The sequence below is a fragment of the Lissotriton helveticus genome, chromosome 9, assembly GCF_964261635.1.
Source record: "Lissotriton helveticus chromosome 9, aLisHel1.1, whole genome shotgun sequence".
Lineage (NCBI taxonomy): Eukaryota > Metazoa > Chordata > Amphibia > Caudata > Salamandridae > Lissotriton > Lissotriton helveticus.
Genome location: NC_136070.1, coordinates 644222292 through 644236208, shown reverse-complemented (window position 1 = coordinate 644236208; position 13917 = coordinate 644222292).

Below are 13917 nucleotides of genomic sequence, written 5' to 3'. Positions count from 1 at the left end.
CGGAATTGGATCCCTGTTGTACCCCACCGGACATGCATCAGATTTTTCCAACCTTGCCCCTTTTTTCCAATCTTTCTTTGTGGGTCTGCAGATTTATAAAAGTGAAAGGTGAACAGGAATCCTCATAAACTTCTATTACTTCACCATTTAAGTTTATGTCACACTTGGGTAAATTTACCATTCTAACTAGATTTTTCTCATTGTTGTCTATGCTCAGGACATATCTTCCCTCACTCTCCTCATTGTTACCTACCAGATTCACAACTTTCCCTGACACATCTTTACATGCTCTTTCGAAATGACCCTTCCTGTTACAATTCCTGCACATCGCTGTTCTTGCCAAACAACGAATACTGTTTTTCAGTTCACAATGTTCCACACAGGATTCAGATCACAATGTTCCACAGTAGACAACATCATAGCACTGGGATACCTGTCCAGACGGGCGATCCAGCCCGCTCAACCTCCTTTGTTTTGCTGTTTTGTAGATTATAGTGCAGCATTCGACCGGGTAGACCGGGGCACACTATGGAGAAAACTTACCAACTGGGGTATACCCCAAAAGCTGCTAAAGGCAATAAGATCTCTATATGAAGGGACCTGGGTAAGGATCAAGACTAGTCAAACGTCACTGACCAACAATGTCCACACCAACAGTGGCCTTAAACAAGGGTGCGTTCTTGCACCTCTCCTTTTCAACATCTATACATCCGACCTGGGTCAAGCACTGGAGGGGGCAAACTTAGTCATCCCGAAGATGGGGAACGTGAGGCTGCAAATTCTTCAATATGCGGACGATCTTGTAATTTTGGATCATACCAGGATTGGCTTGCAGAAAGCCTTAGATGCGCTATACAGCTTCAATCAAAAGAACAACCTACTGGTAAACCAGGACAAGACCAAAATCCTCATCTTTGGAAAGTACCATCGAAAACAGACAGCTCAATGGCGCCTAGGGGATCAGCAAATTAGATCTTGCAAAAATTACAACTACCTGGGTCTCAAGCTCACGGAAGGGGCAAAATCAACTGCTCATTTGAAATATCTAAGAAATAAAGGTGCTGGGATTATTTGCAGCTTGAGAAATCTCAATCGAAAATTACATAGCCCATTCACGGAACACATCCTGAAAGTTCTAAAAGCAAAAACAGTGCCCTCAATTAATTACGGCCACCTAACCTTTCCCGGCACCTTTGACAATTTCTACATGAGCTTTCAATCTTCCATATACAAGAAAGTGCTGGCAATCCCACGACAGCCCAGGAGAGCCAGAGTAGGCTGGAGCTGGGACTTTCTCGCCCAGACATCTCTTGCCTGGGGGATACAATAAAATACTACATCAGCACTTTGAGAGCTCCAGCAACAGCCTTGAAAGCTCAAATTAAATCAATCTTTGAAGAAAATGGTTCACCATGGCAAGCACAATTGACAGGAGCTATTCAATCGCTAGAAATAGAGGAGCAAAACCTGGTCAATATTAATATTTCAATTGCCGCATGGAAAAAAGCAGTGAACAGACAGGTGAAGCACATTTCATTCGCGAGAGATCTGGAAAGTCTGCATCACCATCCAAATCTTTCCACACTGGATGCCTCTTACAAAGTGGGAAAAGCACAGCCTTATTTTGAGCAAGCACTATCAGTTCAAGTTCGAAAAAAGATCACTTATATGAGGCTCTTGGCATTACCCATTGTGGAGTTCAATCAAAGTTGGGCCGTGCGGACAAATTAGTAGCATGCAGACTTTGTGACTACCATCAGGAATTCTGGTATCATTTGCTGTGTTGCTGCCCAAAGCTAGCCAGTGAGAGGCATCGCTTGGTCATCCCAATCTGCAGAGCTCAGGGCCTCAAGCGATGCAGCAAAATCTCGGACTTGTGCTTTTCGTCCACAGAAAGTCAAATAGCAGTACGGCTGGGGACATTTACGGACCTAATCCGCGCAGGACAGACCGCAAATGATGAGCCGCAGCAATAAATCTGTAGGACTGGAAGCAGGGGAGAGGTGGACAAACCTCTGTCTTAAAAATGAACGCTCTTTGTTCTAAAACAGTATTACTAGAACATGATACTGTAACGAATGTTTTAGGTCAAATTAGACTGTGGCAATAATCAGGGGTTTTAACCTATTTGGTTTTTAGATAATTATTTTAGAATGTTAGCATATTGTAATGATTTTAATTAATCGAACAATAAAAGTTTTTTTCACGTTTCACAAATACTGTTAGCTAAATGTCCTGTGCTTCCACATCTAAAACATTTAAATCTATTATCAGTATTACTTTTCTCCCTGACTAGTTCTTTGTAAAACCCTTTTTTGTTCATATTCTTGACACCATAAACTTCTCTATTTTCCTCCTTTCTCTCATTTACTTTGTTTACTTTTCCTCCTTCATTTACACTCATCTCTTTCACACATTCTGCTGTGTGCTCTACACTTTTCGCTATATCAATAGCATTTCTCAAGTCTGGGTTCCTAACCAACAATTTCTCCTGAATTTTTTGTTGTTGGTGCATCTCACCAACTGGTCCATGATGAGTGACTCTGTTAATTCATTGAACTCACATGTACTAGCCATCCCTCTCAAACATGCAATCTAATTCCCTACTTTTTCATTTTTTCCTTGCACCCTTTCATAAAACTTGTGCCTTTCCAATACGACATTTATTTTACCCGCGAATTCCAACTCCAGTTTCTTCATGCTCAGGTCATATACATCTCTATCCTCTTCCTCTCCTTCTCCCTCTTCCAGATCTGGTAAGCTATCAAAAACCCTTCTTCCTTCTGTTCCCAGATTTATCAGAAGAATATTCTGTCTCCTGAAAACCCTGAAAACCCACTTGCACCTATTGCTATCAAATATGATTCAAACCCTTTCTTCCAATCTTTCCATGGTAATGCCGGTTCCCCCTCCTCTGTCAGGAAAGGCGGCGGCTGGTTCATGCTAGCTGCTGCCATAGCTGCAATCACCCCCAAAAATGTTCTGTATAGATAGTAATCTCCTATACTCAAATTATCAGGTTTACTTTACAAAATTTTCTTCACTTTTCTCAAATACACTTTTCCTACCGTTCAGCTTCCACTACTATTTGCATTTCAAACTGCAGCTCACAGTAAACCCATTTACTTTATGCGCCTACTGATCAGATTTCAATCGCTCCTGCATTCCAAACAGTTGCCACCATAACTGTAACGCTCAAATTCCCTTGCATATCAACTGTTGTCACATTTTACTGTAAAACACTTTTGCCAGTTCTGCGCTATTCCTTTAATTTCCTTTTGTTGAATCTGTCAATTGTCACTCCAACTCTGTTTTCTCCCGTCAAATCCACCGATGCCGGAATTAGTCTAATTCCCATTCATTGCGTGAGGTCCGTGATTTCCTTCAGGACTACTCTTCCGCTCCTCTCCACAACGCAACACAGTCCGCCTCAGAAGCTATGCTAACGGCTCCTTTCACCACAAACCTCTCCGCTTTGCCTCATATGGATTCCCTCATCGCGCGGCTGATGATTCCTTTACGCTGCCAGGAGATACCTCAGTCAGCGCCTGCCGCCACACGCGATTCCTGCTGCCTCACGATCTCCCACACGGCTGCACACCCTTGCTCCGTCAGCACCAGCCGCCTCCCGGAACTCTGCCAATCTCCCTGGTAACTGCTTTTATTTATTCTTCCATTTTCATATGCTTCCTCCACGTGCAGTTCGCAGTTCTTCAACTTATTCACCACTCTCTGTCACATGGTCTATTTATTATGCGATACTCATCCGCATTTCACTATATCTCCGCAACAGAGGACGCTCGTTAACAGTCACTGATGGCAGCGGCTCCTGTCACACTCTCTCTCAGCCACTTCTATGTACTGTCAGCTCCTCACTTCGTTTTATTCCTTCTTCTTATTTCTTTTCACACAGCGTGTGTCAACTCTTCTGCCTTGATCCTTTATCCTTAAACCCCTTCACATGACATGTCTTCCTCACCGTAATGCGCTGTCATTACTTTCATTCCTCAGTTTATGCTTCTTCACTCACTTCAATTCCGCTTGTCAGCTGAACCTTCTCGGTAACACATGGAGGGGATGTCGCACGTTGGACTCCTCCCAACGATCGTCGCCAGTGTTGTAATTGACCACGCCACAATAGGGGTTAAACTCTTTATTGTAGAATGCTCACAGCGGCATCCATAACCCTTGTTCTGTCACAAACTCAGCTGGAGTGCAGCTAGGAATGTTGACAGTTTGAAGGCTAAACCATCAGGGGAAAATGAGGGGGGGCGGGAGATACCAACTGGGAAATCACTTCTAAGTTACAACACACCCCTCCTCAAGTGAGGTGGAGACGCACCTCTGGTTCCTTATATGGGATCAGACATAGACCATTTGGACATCCCCACTTTACAGGGAGTCCCCCAGCTGTCCTCATCCTCTGGGGACCCCTTCTGTTCATTTTTTGGTCCTGAAGTGCCACTCGACTTTTGAGCTCTGAAGGCAAGAAACATGTTGACCACACACACATAACAGCTACCCTGGTACCTTAAGACCTCTTGGTAGCCCGACTGTTTTTACTTAGTCCTGGTCCCATTTTTAAATTTAAACGTTCATGGGTCTGGTGCCTATTTTAAGTCATAATCGCCGGAGCAGCGCTGAGGGGCAGACAGAGGAGCATTTCCCTTGAGACCATTGCTGATTCTTAGCCTGTTGGGACGCCCCAATATTTTTGCGCAAAAGCTCATGAGGCAAAGTAACCTTTAAAAATAAGTTCGATCTCAATCGCCAACTGGGCGCTAGGACTTTGTGACAAACATACATATTAGGCACACATACACCTAATTGTTCTATATAATTTTTGTATAATACACTTTCAAATATATATCACATGTGAGTAAGGTGGGGAATTAAGTGCTTTCCCGTCCTGATGAAGGAGTTGGATACTCCGAAACATGTCCATGTCAACGCATTAGAGAGGTAGCTGTACTTAACTATACAGCCTCTACCTCATAGAGCACGTTTTTAACAATACCAGCCGGGGGCTTAATTAAAGTTTTTTCAACCCCATGAGCCAGGTATTTTTTAACATCACTTTCACCACTCCACCACTCACGTTCTATACCCCACACACCACCACACATAGTCAACACAATAAAGTGCTCCCGCGTAAACGTTTGGTCGCAGCACGCCGCATTCCGTAGAGGGGTGCGAAGACCCCAATGATGGTAGAATGACACCAAGGGTCCTTTTGGTGTGTGAGGGGTATTAAAACAACACTGTGTGCTCCCCACCATAGTAGGGACCACTCTCCTGATCCCTAGTGGATTCCACTTTGTTTATTTACGTTGCCTATTTTAAGTCACCTATTCACTTTGCACACACCATTGGTCACTTCCTTTTACCCCACATGCACGATTCACGTATGGCGTCCTCAGATCAAAAGAACTCTGCCAAAGAAGCCACCAGATCCGTCAGACATTGCAGCGCTGGTCTGACGAAGAGCGCCCTATGATGAAGCATGACACCCTAACAGGTGTGTGAGGGCATCACGATCTGAAATTGAGATCTCCCAGCGACTTGTACACTAGTCAGATAGCAACCTGAAGTGCATCTGCTCATTAGATGAACAGACTCCTTTCTGTGATTTAAATGTGTACTTGAAGAAGCACAGGAGTAGGACCTCTTTAAATACCTAGCTCTTCTGTCCCCTCTTTGATTTAATGTCTTAGTGCATCTTCAGCCATGTATTTCTACCGGCTTTGAGGGGCATTGAGTGGATGTTTGTTTGAGTTTTTCTACCTACTGGCCCTGGGACTCCTACTTCTTAAGTCTGCACATTCATCATGTTTAGAATTTCCCATTGCTGCCACAGTGTGGCACAGGATCTCCTCAACACTGTGGTTTCCGAATGATTCCTTTGTATGTGTGTCTGTTTGTGAACAAATGTGTGTATATGCATTTGGATGGTCACTTCTTAGATTGTCCAATTGTACATTGGTGGCAGTGTTAGCCCCCAATGGCAATGATTGGCTGCACATGGGTGAGGTTTTTTTTTTTAAAGCACAACAATGTTTGCCTCAACGGATCTGTGTTTGATTGGCACACAACCCCTACGTTTCACTACATAGCTTGTGGTTTTAGTCCCAAAGATTCATACCTGATAGTTTGCACACGCTGGGAGTTTGAACCCCACACTCACCTTTTGGTCACTACACTGATTGGGGGGGGGGGTTATACCCCATATCCCCTATGTGCCTGATAATGCTGGGGTTTTGAACCCCACACTTACCTTTTGGTCACTACACTGATGGTGGGGTTATACGCCATAGCCCCTATTTGCTTGACAATGCTGGGGTTTAGACCCTCACACTCACCTTTTAGTCACTACACTGATGGAAGTTATACCCCATATCCTCTATGTGGCTGAAATGCTGGATGTTTGAACCCCACACTTACCTTTTGGTCACTACACTGATGGGGGTTATACCTCATATCCCCTATGTGCCTGACAATGTTGGGGGGGTTGAACCCCACGCTCACCTTTTGGTCACTACAGTGATGGGGGTATCTGTAATTTCTTTATTTATGTGTTACAATTTCTGGCAGTTTACACACAAAACACAATCTTGGCATGACAGTAGTGGGGGGAGTGTTCGGCCTCCGCCCCTATGGGGTGGACAATGCTGGTAGTGTTAGACATCCACTTCGCTATAGGTAGAGAATGCTGGTAGTGTTAGATATTCACCCCCTATGGGGTGGACAATGGTGCGAGTGATAGACATCCACCCCCTATAGGTAGAGAATGCTGGTAGTGATAGACATCCACCCCCTATGGGTTGGACAATGCTGGTAGTGTTAGACATCCACCCCCTGTGGGGTGGACAATGCTGGTAGTGTTAGACATCCACCCCCTATGGGGTTAACAATTGTGGGAGTGGTAGACATCCACCCCCCTATAGGTAGAGAATGCTGGTAGTGTTAGACATTCACCCCCCTATAGCCAGAGAATGCTGGTAGTGTTAGACTTCCACCCCCTAAGGGTTGGACAATGCTGGTAGTGTTAGACAGCCACCCCCTATGGGGTGGACAATGTTGGGAGTGATAGACATCCACCCCCTATTGGTAGAGAATGCTGGTAGTGTTAGACATCCACCCCCCTGTAGGTAGAGAATGCTAGTAGTGTTAGACATCCACCCACTATGGGGTGGACAATGATGGGAGAGATAGACATCCACCCCCCTATAGGCAGAGAATGCTGATAGTGTTAGCCATCCACTCCCCTATAGGTAGGGAATGCTGGTAGTGATAGATATACACCCCCTATGGGGTGGACAATGCTGGTAGTGTTAGACATCCACACCCCTATTGGTAGAGAATGATGGTAGTGTTAGACATTCACCCCCTATGGTGTGGACAATAGTGGGAGAGATAGACATCCACCCCCTATAGGTAGAAAATGCTGGTAGTGATGGACATCCATCCCCTTTGGGGTGGACAGAGCTGGAGGTTATAGACATCCAACCACTATGGGTGTGTTGCCTTTCGTAGTATTGTGATTTTTGTGTGTTTTGGTAGGTCTCTGACTTACCGTCTGTGACGAACGTGTCGGTTACGGTTGTTGATTCAACCATAGGCGTACAGTATAGGGAAGACATGCGCGATCGGATACATGGCTGCTTCGTCTCGTACGCGGTGATCGTGTTGTGGCGCGAATTGGAGCTGAAATACAGCTCTTCCGGATGCTGTAACATGCAGGAGGTGGTGAACTGTTCGATACGTAAGAAGTATGCATCGTACTTGCCCGGCCGGAAACTGCTTTGGAAATGGCTCCGGACGAGCCCATTCAGCGTTTGCAGAGCCGGCTCGTACAGAAAATGCACTGGATTTGGAGCATGCTTGTCGTTCGGAAATTGGACACCTTTGCCCATTGTACTTCGTTGTTTGGACGGAACGGCTCCCGGAACGAGTCGGTCGGAAGGTAATTCTACAGATAGCTTTAGGAGGGCCATCCGAGCGAGATTGAAATCGACCCCTTAGAGCCATCTTTGTATTAACTACAATGAACTTCTGGGTGAGCAACCACAAAAAACTTATATCTGGAACATCAGTTTTGTGTGCTTTTCTGGTTATGCTTGATGTGTACTATAGGTATAACACGCTAAAAACTTTCTCCTTCTTCTTCTTTCTTTTAGGTATTCCTATTGACATTTTCCTCTTGGCCTCACAATGGGGAGTTGCAGACACACCTCTTCCAATTTCCAACGGCAATATATTGAAGCCCTAAATCCTTCCCTTATTTCTCTGTTTACCTCCTTTCCCTCTGTTCTTTTCTTCCCACGGCTGCTTTTTCCAGTCAGCATGGAGGGTGAAGCACCTGGGGAGGGGTTGGACCTTCTCCGCTACCACAGTTCCTGGTATTTCAGTTGAGTGGACCTTGAACAGTGTGCAACACATTGCTCACACAACAGCGCTCCTAACATTTTAAGCCCAATAGAGGAAGAAAACAATCGGAGGCACAGCCAATGTGCTGGTCCTTTGTGGACCAAGGGTGGAGTCATAACACGTCTAATGGCTCAAACTTCTTTTAAGAATAAACTATTGGCAAATGTCTGGGACCAACACTAGATGGCAGGAAAATGAAGAGCATGTGTATCTACAGCCACCTATTCTACAAACATAGATGTAAATAATTCAAATGTTGAACTTATTATTTTATTTTTTTGTAAACAATAGGATTCTATCAATGTGAGTGGTGACTAATTTTAAGTGATATTCTCTAAACTTGTGAAAAACTACAATGTGAAAATTAGGCCTCTCTGCGGGTGGCAGAATGAGGGCACTGTGTGTTTTTAAAAATACCCCTTACACACTATGAATCCCATAGTGTAATTCTCCCATCATTGGGGTCTTCCCGTCCCTCTACGGGACGGGGCGTGCTTCAACCTATGAGTGACGCGGGAGCACTTATATTTTTTGACAATAGGCTATGTGATGTGATAAGGATAGTGATATGTGTTAGGGAGTGTAGGGACCTGTATACGTGAATAGTGGTGTAAGAAAGGGTAAAAATTCCCTGGCTAGTCGAAAAAATTAATTTTAATGGCTTCGCAAGCTGGGAACATTAAAAAGGGGTTAGTAAGTAGAATCACAAGTGTAGTCTACTTTGTCGACATGACATGTTTCATAGGCAGACCCCTCCTGCCTACTCATCAGGACCTCTGTTGATCCCTACAAAAATGCTCACTTCTAAACTAAATGTAAAATGCCTATGGTCCTAAAACTTAACAGCAAAAATCGGCTGCTAGGTTTTGCCTCTGGGCTTGAGTTGGCCCTTAGTGAGGCGTTATCATGAAAAGTTGTCATGAAAAAATGACCTAGTATGGTCTCTGTGGAATGACAAAAGGGAGAAAAAAGGGTACATGGTTGTAGAATTGCAATTTGTCAAGCATAATTCATACATGGCTCATTTTTGCATTAGTCACAATATGACTTTGTATCCCAAAGTATTCTCAACATTAATTCTGTATATGACCTGATGAACTGTCATTCGCCATCGTGGCCAAAGGGTATGAACCGTTGGAAAACTTCAACACAAAGCGTGATACACACTTCAAACACAAACACATATTCACAATCCAACACGACCCATCTGGTGGTGGGTTTTTAGACAAGCAAGAGTGTGGGCCTTGCAGTTCCAGGACAAGTGTCTAATCAAGAAAAGCGTCTCACTAGCAGCATGACATCAAAAATCAAACTAATAAATGGGTCATTTATCACACATGCCGGTTGATGTATTATTAGTAAATAAAAGATGGCTTAGTGCCTCCCAGGCATCAGCCTAATAAGCTCCCAAATGCGCCGTAGTCAAACATGCTGGTTGAAATAATGATCGTAAAGACGAACAAAAACAGATGATGGCAAATGCCTCCAAATGTGTAAGCATGCTACAATTGATACATACATATGAAGCGTGGTGATAGGACCTCATGAGCCTGTGTCTCAGGGTGATTAGTTGACTGGTTACTAAGGAGTTTTAACTAAGTTTTAACATAGTCACTCACGCTGTTTTTGGGCGGCAGAATCTCACCATCAGAGACGCACCCCTCCGCTATCACAAGACCAAGTTTTTAAAGACCCATGGTCAGGGTCTCACTTACGTGACCGCATGCCTAATCTGGCTTCATTCCATACCCTTCAGCAGCTCCGTGGATGTGACCGGAGTCCTGCCTCGGCTTGTGTTCTTATGCCGGAAAAAAAGCCTAGTCATGATTGCCTCTGAAAAAAGACTAGAGAGCTGACCAAAAATGGCGGCGTCCATCGGGACACTGCTGGTCTATAGTCTGTCATCTATTTTTTCTTCTCTTGATCGTGTTTTTTAGGAAAATTTTCGCAGTACTTTCTAAATACATCTCATTCGTGCCGCAACATCTTAAATTAATTTAGAAGCGATTATTGTTTTTGTTTTTGAATTAGTCTGCCAGGAGGCTCACTGAATGTAATAGGCGGGCTCGAACTTTCTTAAATGTGAAAGGAGTTATATTGAATGCATGATCCATATTCCCAGGGTGGTCAGAGTCTATGCACCGTCTTCTAGAAATGGGGAGCTATTCATGGGTCCTTCCGCAAGACATGTCGCCCTATGTTCATCAGTATTGTCATGAGTCTCACATTAGTCCTTATTCCTATTGTTTTTTTGAAACTATAATACGGATAGCCTCATAGCTTGAGATCTCAGGGTATCATCGTTCTCGTGTCATCATGATTACTGTTGCTGTGGCATGAACTGGGGTGGATATATGGCGCAATCATTAATGTGGTGGATGGCCGTGCCAGACATCAGAGTTGGCCCCATGGAATATCATCATTAAGGCCGCAGTTGTTAGTGTCCAAGCGGAACACCCACCTTTGTTCTTTCTCCAAGAGCATATGTTCCCTGGATACCTGCTCTATCACTGTCCATGAGATATCATCAGGCCTGTGACCTTTTTCCAGAAAGTGAGCGATCAGTTTAGTACTAGCTCTTTGGCATCTGATTGTGCTCTTGTGTTCCCCTATCCTGGTCTTGATTGCCCTGCTCGTCATCCCCACATATTCGAGGCGGCAGGGGCACGTGATGAGGTACACTACGTTGCAACTGTTGCACGTTGTGAAGTTTCGCTGTTCCCAGGTAGATCCATTTCTAAAGACCAGGTTGTTGGTCTTCTTGGTCAGGCAACATACTTTACATTGACCACATGGATGGTGGCCTTTCACAAAGTTAGTGTCCCGTCCTTGGTTATTGTTGTTGGTCTTTGGTCTAGTGTGTACAAGGATGTCCCGTATGCTCCTCCCCCTCCTGTGGGAGAACATAGGTTTAGGTAAATGGAGTCCCCCAATGTGTAGAATACTCCAATGTTTGTTGATGACTTTCGAAACCCTGTCTGAGCAGGTATTGAATGTGGTAATGCATATGGGTCTCTGTTCCTCTTCTTTGAGTGTCTTTTCTTCCAGGAGGCTCTCCCTGCAATTATTCCGTGCCCTCTTACATGCCTGATCTATTATCCTTTCTGGATACTGGCGGGCTGCTAGTTTCTTCTTCAGATCCTTTGATTGGACCTTGAAACTCTCAATTTCCGTGCAATTCCGTCTTAGACGGAGGAATTGTCCGTAGGGTAAGTTATCTCGGAGATGTTTGGGGTGGAAACTCTGGTACAAGAGGAGGCAGTTCCTGGCTGTACTTTTGAAATGTGTTGTCGTCATTAGCCTTCCATCTCTTGGGAAGATGTTCAGGTCAAGGAACACCAGACTGGTTCTGGAGATCGTGCTGGTGAACTTGAGAAATTCGTCTTGGTAGTTCAACCATGTCAGGAATTGTTTTGATGTATCCTCATCCCCATCCCAAATGATCAGAATATTGTCGATGTATCTCTTCCAGACTTTTATCCTTTGTCTGAATGGGTTGTTGGGGTGTAGGATCCTCCTGGTTTCCAAATTGTGTACGTAAAGACCAGCTATGCTGGGAGCAAATGTGCTCCCCATGCTGGTGCCATGTTTTTGTAAGTACAGAGTCCCGTCATATTCGAAGAAATTCTCCTTCAAGGCGAGGGAGCAGCACTCCATCACGATGTTCCTTGGTGTCTGGTATTCCCAGTCGTCATCAAATAGCACGTCTTCAATGATACTGAGCGTCTCATTGTGGGGGAGACTCGTGTAGAGACTCTCCACATCACAACTGATCATTAGTTGGCAATTTGGATCAAAGGGGAGGTCTTCCAGCAAATTCAGTACATCCTTAGTATCCCTGAGGTATGTACTAGTGCGTTGTACCATCGGGCGTAAGAAAGCATCTGCAAATTTGGAGATCGGTTCCAACACTGAACCGATGCCAGATACAATCGGTCGTCCTGGAGGGTTATCCAGTCGTTTGTGTATCTTGGGTAACGTATACAGGTATGGTGTCCTTGGGTTTTTTTGACACAGGAAATCGCCTTCCTTCTTTGTTATCCAGCTGTGAGCCAGTGCTTCTTCCACCATGGTGTTGATTTTTACTTGGATCCTCTCGGTTGGATCGGTCCCGAGTATTTCATAATTTCATTGGTCCTGAAGCAATCTCACGCATTCTTTGTTGTATTGTAATTTGCTCTGTATGACCGTCGCTCCCCCTTTGTCCGCTGGTTTTATTATCAAGTCGGGGTTGTTGCTCAGTTCATGTAATGCTTCTCGTTCATCCTTAGTGATGTTTTGGAAAACCTTCTTTTCTTTTGGGTCCATATCCTTGATGTCTTTCATAACCGCCTTCTCAAAAGTAAGGAGTTCCACAGGTAGGGTGCTATCTAAAGGTGTGAAATTGGACTTGGATCGGAGACCTGTGTCTCCCAAATCTGTTATTTTTTCTTTGTCCTTGAAGAAAAGCTGTATCTTCAAACGTCGTATGAACTCTTGGATTTCCTTGCAGAGAAGGAATTTGTCCAAGTTGGCGGTAGGGACATACCCCAGGCCTTTTTCCAAAACTCGCATCTGAGCTTCTGTCAGGGTTGAGTCGGTCAGGTTTACAACGAGACTTACTTCTTGTTCTTGGACGCCCCTGTCATGCTCCTTGTTGACACTCTGGGAGGATCTTCTTCTCCTTCGGTCCAGTGTACGGTCGTTCCCCTCCGGTTGCGCCCCCGGTTGCCTCCATGGCGCACCCCTAAAAAAGGATTCTGACTGTAATAGCTATAGTCTTGTTGTTGGTAAGACCATGGTGGGTATGGTCCTTGTGGGTGTTGAAATGGTGGGGGCCCGTATTGCGGGTGTGGGTACATCATTGGCGGCGGAAGGTTGTTCCAACCTCTTACCCCCTGGTAGTGTGATCGTCGGTAGTGCTGGTGAGTGCCTTGGTATCCTCGTCCTCTTCCTCTACTTAAGTTTGAGCCGGTGGAGCCACTGTCTGAGGAGTCATCATCAGTGGTGTTGGTTCTAGTGGGACGGTGATCATCCTTGATGTAGGGATAGACCTTCTCTTGTGTCCATCTGGATGTATCCTTCTTGAATTTCTCGTACTTGTTCAATTTCAAGGATGTTTCGAAATCATTGAGTGTTTTATTCAATTCATCCAGGTGTTTTTTGAGTGCAGCAGGGGACTCGTAGCTCTTCAGTCGAACCTCTAAGGCTTGAATTTCAATTTTTAAATCAGATGCTAGTCTGCTGGCTGTTTTTATAATTAATACAATCCAGTCCCGGGTGCATCGCCACGAGATCTGGGACCAGTCGATTCTGAAAGTTTTGTCCTCAAGGAAAATGAACGGTTCGTTATGGACCACCAAGCCTGGTGGTGCTGTATTGACTCTTAGGTACTCAGACATGAGTAGGCCATGGAGCGCAGTCTTGATCTGGGTTCTCCTCAGTTCCTCCAGTTCATCCCAGTCACTGTTACAGTTCTTCCAGGAGGCTCTCCCTGCAATTATTCCATGC